We start from the raw sequence: 9,642 nt of genomic DNA on the forward strand, positions 1-9,642 counted from the left end.
ATGACAAACGCCTACGATATAGCGGCCCCCATAATTGGAAACAAAAATAGAAGAAAAGATGTCTATTGGTGGAAACCGGAATTAGCGAATCTAAGGGACAGATGTAACAAAGCTAGAAGATAATTGATACGGTTAAAAATATATAATCGTGATGAAGAAAGGATTAAAAGAGCCTGGATTGCATACAAGAAAGCTAAAGCAAAATTTAGATGGGAAATTAAAAAAGCTAAGAATAGAGCGTGGGAGGAGTTTCTCGAGGACCTTGATAGAGACCCGTGGAGAAAACTCTATAAGGTAATATTAGGTAAGATGAGGAGAGGGAACCCCCTCACTACATAATAGGTACATCAACATAGGATCTACAACAGATGCCTAAAAGAAGGTATCTTCCCTGTAGAATGGAAAGTTGGTAACTTAATGTCCCGATTACAGAGACCATGACAACAGATACCTTGAACCGAGTCTTGGATGAACTATTTCCCGGAACCCCCTCACTACATAATACGGTGGAACCTATGGACACACAGTGGACAGAAGAGTTAGAAGTAGAGGCTTCGGACATCGAAAAGGCACTAAAAAGCAAAAAAGACGCGGGCTACAGCTCCAGAGCCGGATGGCATTAAAGTAAGCTATTGGAAACAAGTCCCCTCTGAACTACTGGACTATGTGACTTGGATCTACAACAGATGCCTAAAAGAAGGTATCTTCCCGGTAGAATGGAAAGTTGGTAACTTAATATTAATTCCGAAACAAATAAGATCGAACAAATACAAACCGATTTGTCTGCTCAACGATATTGGCAAGGCGCTGGAGCGTATAATAGACGGTAGAATAAAGAGATATTTCAATGAATTGCCAAACAAAGTATTGCATTAGAGACAATTTAGATTCAGGGAGGAATTATCAACAATAGACGCCAATTGTCTGAAAGAATATGTAGATGCAGCGTTAGAAGATGGAGTGTGTGTCATAGCGACGGAAATTGACATTAGGAATGCATTTGGATCCCTATTTTGGAACAAGATAATGGAACAGGCCAAGGAAAAAGGACTCCCGTAATATCTAATAAGAATCCTAGATAACTACCTTTCGGACAGATTTATTAACTATAAAAACGCGGAGGGTGAACTGATGAGGAGCAGACAAATTTTCGCAGGTGTCCCCCAAGGGTCGGTCCTGGGTCCGACACTATGGAATTTAACATATGACTATGTATTGAGGACGCAAATTAGATAAGATTGCATAATGATCTGCTATGCGGATGACACAATTGTCCTAGCAAGAGGAGGGACACCAAAGATGCCGCTCTCATCAATGGACCCTGTATTGCTACAGTTGTAAATAGAATAACACAACTAGAGCTAGAAATAGCCAACCATAAGACAGAAGTTATATTGTTTGAAAAAGGAAGGGGTAGAATGCCGAAGGTTGAAGTAATGGTGGAGGGTATTGAAGTAGAAGTTTTGGATAGGTTCAAATATCTGGAAATTATCTTTGATAGAAGGCTAACATTTAAATCCCACATTGAGTATGTGGCAGACAAGGCTAATAGAGTATTGAGAGCTCTATGGAAACTAATGCCTAACATCAGAGGTCCATATGAGTTTAAAAGAAGAGTATATATCGGTATGATTCACTCGGTAATTCTTTATCCAGCAGCTTCAATATGGAGCAGATAACTGGAGGACAAAGTAACATATCGTAATAAATTACTGAGAATACAAAGGAGTATGGTACTTAGAACAATAAGTGGGTACAGGACTCTATCGTATGAAGCTTCCATGCTCTTAACAAGAATCCCGCCGATACAATTAATATCGGCCAAACAGAGAAGGATTTATGAAAGGTTGTGTATAAGGAAAGAATGGGGAGATACCGACTAGGAAACGAGGAAGGAAATATAGCTAGCCAACATAATCATGAATAGAACTTACTAAAGGTAACTGCTACGGACACGGGTAAAAGGCAAAAAGTGTTGAAAACGATAATACCCGTGTTTGAGAAATGGTTAAACCGGAAGGAAGATATGCTTAACTACCATTTAACTCAGTTAATAGGGGGGCACAGTTCGTTTGGAACATTTTTTTTTTTAAATTGGAAAGACGGAGAAAGCAATGTATCTATTGCAGGGAAAAGGAAGATTCTCCAGAGCATACTTTAGAAGAATGTGTGGCATGGACCAAGGACAGACATACACTGAGGATGGCAGTAGGTGATATAAATCTAAACATGGAAGATCTGATCCCAAATATGATTGAAAACAAGAATGTATGGAAGGCTGTAAAAACCTTTGCTGCAGAGGTACTCACAAGAAAGGAAGTAGCCGAAAGAAATAAAGAAGTTATGGAACAAATAAAAAGAGAGGTAAGGAAGGAACGAGATGAAGGAATGCAGATAGAAGGAAACAAGTGAACACGTACAATGATGAGATAATTACTACTGTTGTTGAAGAGTACAAAGAGGAAGAACTGTGACACGCCGGTAACGAGGTAGGGGTTCCTGTATAGATAGTGGAATCTACCCAGATTTACACGGGACCCGGACCGCGATTGCACGACTGTACCAACTCATCTAAGGAAGGGACAAGTAGGGAACCAAGAAATTAACGTTGGTTGCGCCCATGAACAATGCCCTCGTTGGCGTTCGGGGAGCAGCGCCTAGCGGTAAGAAGGATACAGTGAGGTTTTTAGTATACTCTTCCCCCTCTGGGGAGAGGGAGTCTCACACTGCCCCGGGTACCATCCAGTCCGGAGCATGCGTAATTGCATTTTTCTCACTTAAAAAAAAAGTTTTTGGAACAGAAAAATGTTGTTTTGCCGATTAGATTCGTGCATTGATAACGATTTGAGTGAAGAATTTTGAAGGATTAAAAAATGAACGCGATATTTTTCACGCCGAAAGAATTTTTCGGAATGCATTCACACTTGGAATATTCCATTTTCCTTTTTCTCGACGTTGAAAATAAATCTTTTAATCAGAACAATTAAAAATTTTTCAAGGGGTGATGTTACTCAGAAAAAATTCTCTCCGCATATGATTACGATTTAAGCAATCTTTGATTCAATTCAAATTAGTGAAGCTCACCTTCAAGCCGACTCAAACAGTTCCGAGACGAATCATCCGTCGCAGCATCCCCCAGGTGTCGCATCTCCTAGAGCCGCGTGACTGCATCTGCTCTATTGGATCTCTGTGACAGAAATTTAATTTAATTTAGTAATTTAATAATTTAGTATCACAATTTAATAATTTAGTATTATTAGTATCAACTAGTCACACGCGACAGCAAAACAAAGAAAAGAAATTATCGTAACAGCACGCTCGAGTTTTTTCCTAATGCGCAATAAGAAGTTTTTAAATCATAGCTGAATAAAGAAGTAATAATACCCGATTAATTATTGGATGATGATATTAACATCTAATCGACAACGATAAAATAATATCAGGTATCAGTATCAATATATCGGTATCAATTAATTACACACGACAGCAAGACGAGGTAAGGAAATCGTCGTAATAGCACGCTCGAGTTGCTACCCAATATGCAATAAAAAGTAAAAAAGTAAATAAAACGCAGTAATTATTTGTCGCCGTAAAGCCCGCAACACTTGCTCGCGTGAGAAGTACGCGTCTTAATTTGTCTTAAATATCGCCTGAATTGTCGCGAAGTCAAAACGCGGTATTAACCCTAGGTATATACACTTATTTTTCGCATACGTAGATGCTACATTGGGGTCTGAAGGACCTCAGCTTCTTGTTTTATTATAACTCCAATAAAAATCACCGTATTTTGACTTTTTTTCCCGATTGTTAATAGACTAATAAACACATATATTTATTAAGAATTAGAATTAAATCATAATAAGCATCATATAATAAAGATGTGTTGAAACATTAGAATTACTCATAAATGCAAAGGAAACGTCATTTTACCGTAATAGCTTGAAAAATGTATATCTTTTTTGGTAATACAGATAATCGAAAATGGTTTTCAGATTTTGAAAAAACATATTTCAAAATACAAAGAAAAAAATTGTCGCTTAAATATTGGAATATTATTATGAAAATTACAAGGCTTCAAAATTGATGATTTTTCATATTTCTATTTTCTGACAATTTGGCAGACAGGTATAAGAGTTAGGATTTTTGTTAAAAAATACTAACTCAATAACTTGTAATGCATATAACAGAAACAGAAATATAAAAAAAAACGTCACTAATTTAAAAGCGGCAAATAACATTCACCCAACAAAGCAGTATCATTTTGGGCGTTTAGTCCGTGTTTCTGTCTCCCAATAAAAATTAATTCTTTTTTTTACATTATTTATTTAATATAACATTTTTTAGAATATATATTTACACTATGAACTCGAATAAAATTAATTACAAAATATATTTAATTGCAAAAAATATTGCACGAAGTACACACTGGAGTCTGGGAAACCCCGAGCTTACTTTGCGTGTGAATTACCACAAAACCGACCAATAATTGACTACTCCGACAGTTGCTATCTATAGAAACTTCAAATTTTTTTACATAACGGTCGTCTCGTCCTTACTTATTCTCTTTATTACTAATATTAGAGTTTCAAACTTTGCCTGGGTCTCGGAGACCCCAGTGTGTATATCTAAGGTTAAAAATCCGCACGGAGTAATCTAAAAAATAACGCGGCAGCTCCCGATGTGCTCGTCTCGACGGTTGAGAGTGTTGTGGCGTGATGCTCAATCACGTGCTCGCGCACGCGTGTTTACATGACCCGGCTGCGCGCCCTCCCAAGCGCCGCTAAGTCAGTCGTACAAGCCGGCCGTTACGAGGGTCCGCTTACCTAGCCTTTGTGGAACCTAAAGTTTTTGTTAGAGCTGTTACCGAGGTATTGTTATTACCGAATATTCGATCATCATTATTTCGTTATTATTCACTCGCGGATATTATCTCGTGATTGTTGAACAGACATTATTATCACTATTTAGTATTCGAGTATTATTACTTCTTTATTTTCGATTATTATTTAATTCATTCGATTATTATTTAATTTATTATTATTTAAATGTTAGTGATAATGATATCTCTTCGACAATCGTGTGATAATATCCGCAAGCGCATAATAACGGAATAATGATGATCGAATAACAATGATAACAGTAATAACAATGAATAACAATAACTGGTCAATGGCGACAATAACTGATGAGACGAGGTAAACAAATTGTCGTAACAGCACGCCTGAGTTGCTTTCCTATGCGTAACAGCAACAATTAAGTAATAATCAAATAAATTAAATAATAACCGAATAAAGTAATAATACTCGAATATTAAATGGTAGTGACAATAATATCTGCTCAACAATCGTGTGATAATATAACGTATAACGTCCGCGAGTAGATAATAAAGAAATAATATAAAAATTGAATAATCGGTGTGGTTGCGTTGTTTCGCATTCACAAGATCTTAGCTTTTAGGTATAATCGGCGCTCGCAGGAGAAGATGGGTATACGCAATAATGAGATAAAATCAACATGAATGGTTCAATTTATTGCTTTTACATAACTTGTGTGTGTATGTCAGTGTGCAGTTTTGTGTCTGAAGCGTCAGCGTGTAGTTCCACATCAGAGCCGAATCCTTGTAGGACGGCCGCGGTAGACGGTTGTCCTCGATCGCGCCAGTTTCTTTGGCGAACGGTTATGTGAAATTTTTCCGGCCGGGCGAGCTTCCGGGCTGCAGTGTCCGACGGCTCCCAGTAGTTGCGTCGGCTTCCTCGGCGACGTGGTCCTGTTGTTCCTTAACGAGGTTCGTGTCGCCTTGTCAGCCGTCGGTCGCGATGGCGGAGGCGAGGCCGAGCTCAATACTGGTTCGGTATACCGGGACGAGAGCGGACACCGAGTCCCACGTTGTCAACTGGTCCAGCAGCCACCTGGTACGCCTAACCGGCGAGAGGCTCAGGACGCGTAGGCTCCATGACCTAAAAGTCTCGGCAAGGTAATCGCCTGGGTCCTTGATCCTTTCTGGCGTGGAGACCCCTGTCGCCCGATGCTATGACGTTGTCACCCTGGGCGCCTCTGTTTGGATGCCAGCTGGAGGATTCGGATCCGCGGATGCTGTCCTACGAGACCGCTTGAGGGGTGAGGGCGTCCTTGGAGATGCCGCGCTCTGTCGTGGTCGCTTCCGTGGCGACGGCATCGGTGGCAGGCGTGTCGGCGAGAACGTCGCCGGCAATGAGGACCACATGGACGACAGCGAGCTAAGAGCGTGTGTTACCGGCTCCGCCACCTTGGTCATCTTTGCTGTCATCGGTGCCGAAGGGATCCCGCAGCTGGTTGTCGAGCGGCTGACGGCAGGTGTCTTTGGCCTCGCCCTGAGGCCGTTCCTGTTGGTGCTTCAGGGTGTTTTGGGACCCGTGTAGCTCTCTTCTTATAGGAGAGTTGACTCCGAATTCGCTTTCGCTCTTTGTCGCTTGTTCTCTTAAGATCTTTCCTCTGTCGAGGTTGAGAGAGAATTAAATCCCTTGGCACCTTGCTCTCTATTGGGAGCGGTGCACTTGGACACGGTGCATTTGGACACAGCCAATCACAGCACCGTGTGATTAGAGACATTTATAGGATCCCTTGGAACAGCGACTTGTGATTGGACTGTGTCCAATTGCCCCGTGTCCAACTGATATACACCCCTCTCTGTTTATACTCCTTTTCTTTCCATGGTTGGACGTCCGTGAATTAAATTTCTCCGAAAAATTGTGAGGTCGCGCTTCTCCGAATTTCGATGCAGTGCTGAGAGTTCGCAATATTTTTTAGATGACAGAAGCCCTTCTGCGCATGCGTGAAATGACGTAGCAACTCGACGTAAGTAGTTTCCAATGACGGCGTTAGGCACGAGTAGAGGGTTCTTAGGGGACATGCGCAAAATACTCGGCTGTCTGTCAGTGTTGTTTGCCCGCGAGTGGTTAGGTTAGATAGGTAATGAAATGATATAATAATAAATTAGTATAATTAATATAGTTATAATAATTAGTATAGCTATGTAAAATGTGATATTATAATATGTATATATAGTATATATTAATAAATAAAATGTGATTAAAAAAATGCAATTTTAATATAAAGTGATATTGATAAAGAAAAATACAATTATAATATTAAATTAATTAAAGAAAAAAGTGCCGTATTGAAAAAAAAAATGGATCAACACCAGCCTTCGTCATCAAGTGGCATCGAGGCAAAGAAGAAGAAATGTGCGAGAAGAAAATTCCAATATGCATGATTAAATATGAATATTTTCAAAGATTGGCTGCAGAAATTACAAAATAAAAAATATATTTATTTTTACTCATGAACAGCATTCTGTTTCCCACAAACTTTCTTTTCTCTCTACAATCTTTTCATATTTTCTTTTAGGTGAAGGATCTTACGATACCTTAAAATAGATACGGCGTTGAGGTTACCACAGAGTTTGCTCAATGCGCGTACGCGAAAATATATCGCGAACTCCCATCATTGTTTCAATGCGGAGCTCGCGCTTCCGGGAATTCGTCGCGAGGCTCGCGCTTACCGTTGCCTAGCCGCGCTTCTCGGAAACGCGTCGCGAGGCTCGCGCTTTTCGGAAGCGCGTCGCGCGTAAGGTGCTCTCCCAATAGGGCATTTCTTATTTCATTTAAATGCGAGTTACACCTGAGTAATGCGCTCTAACAAAAACTCTAAGCTCAACAAAGACTAGATAAATCGGCCGTCCTAACGGCTTGAGCGGGACGGTCGGTTTATCTAGCCTTTGTTGAGCCTAAAGTTTTTAGAGACGTAGGCATGGCCTACATCATGCTGTAAGCGGACCAAATCTTGTATCTCTGGCACGTGCTCGAGCGTCGCATCATAGTACTATCAACCGTCGACGCAAACGTATTGGGAATTTTCGTTATTTTCTAGATTATTTCGCGCCGATTTTTAATACCGCGTTTCGACTTCGCGACAATTGAGGCGGTAATTAAGACAAATTAAGACGCGTACTCCTCACGCGAGCAGGTGTTGCGGACTTTACTGCAACAGGTAATTACTGGTAATTTCATTTACTCTTTTAGAGAGAAACGTTGCGATCGAATTCCTCAATGCTGTTATAATCGCGAATAGTACCAGCGCTTTCGAAACACTTCTCGAGGAATTGTTTCGATTGCACCACAACAAGGAAGCGATGTGCAAGTGCTGCGATAAGCACCACCTTGCACATTCCGCATTTAAGACCTCAATTCCAAACGTATCGAACCATTACCAAATATGGTAATGTTCTTGTCGCCAGGCGCCCCCTCCGACAAGTCTAAAACAATACTATAAAAAAGCGGAGAGACCGCTCGCGTCAGGCTTAACATCTCGGTCTCTCGCCGCGACATCCGCGTCATACGTAACTTACGCGCGATTCGCATATTAACTCATAAGTACGGGAGTAGTAATTAAAACTCATACAAGTGTACAAATTAAATAAACCTTTTTTATATTTAACACTACAAGAAGTAGTCAAAAACTCTACTACATTTTATTCACCGCCACACACCCTGCCGCGCCCGCATCACCGATCTCGAACTCTTTTCGTGTCCTGGCAACACGGGCACGACAATTTGGTGGCAGCGGTGGGATCGGTGTCCGCCGGGTCAGGCTCTACCTGTGAACAGAAAGTGAATTACGGGTAAGAAAAAGGTGGTGTAAGTGACGAAGAAAGAAAAAATTCAAAAGAGAAATCATCGGAGCTAACTAGTGGACGTCGGAGATACGTCTACTGAAAAACGCTACCGGGTATCTCAAAAAGGAGCGAGAAACTACAAGACCGAGAAGAAACAACTACTCCGTAAATACATTAGACGACAAGTCTACAAAAAAGAAAGAAGAAAAAAATTGGAGAGAGCTCAAAAAGTCATTGAGAGCCCTCCGAGACAACACACTGGGACCACAAGGCTAACGGAGACGGCAGAGGACAGCGGTAATCGGTGAAAGACGAGCAGCAGCGTAATCGAGGCGACCGTCGGAGCTACGGCCTGCGATACTACGTTGTCAGCGACACCGGAGCCTACGGCGAATGCACCAGAGGCGACCGCGACCTGCTCAACGCCACAGCAGAATCGAGGACGATCGTCGGAGTTACGATTTCCAAATCGACTGTTGTCAGCGACACCGGAGCCTACGGTACGTCAGCATATCGAGCTAACTCGCCCCAAGCATCATTACGTCGGAGTAACGTACAGGGAGCAGAGGCAGCCCCAGCTGATTCAACCTTGACGCTAAGCAACGACCTACAGCGGATCGTGCACCAGAAACACCGTCAACACAGTGAAAGAAAAAGTATACAACATGCGAATCACGGCGATAATGTAAGTCCAAAAAACAAATACTGTAATTTATACGCATATTGAATGTCGGAAGGAAGCAATATACCCCGCGAACCGATAAGAAACCGTACCTGGTTACATAGTGAGCCTGCAACCAGAACCTTAAGACGACTCGCCGGGTTAGATAACTTTGAAATTCCTCGTTTAATAGACAACACAAGACAACTAATCAACCAAAGCGTGCGTCGCACTTTGAATTTAAATAACGTCAGTTCTCACACGATTGACTCATCAGCTCATGTAACGATAGAGCGCGAATTTCCATTCACGGAATTAGATACTAGTT

This window comes from Odontomachus brunneus, unplaced genomic scaffold, assembly GCF_010583005.1.
Source record: "Odontomachus brunneus isolate Ranch 3 - 2012 unplaced genomic scaffold, Obru_v1 Obru_scaffold_070, whole genome shotgun sequence".
NCBI lineage: Eukaryota > Metazoa > Arthropoda > Insecta > Hymenoptera > Formicidae > Odontomachus > Odontomachus brunneus.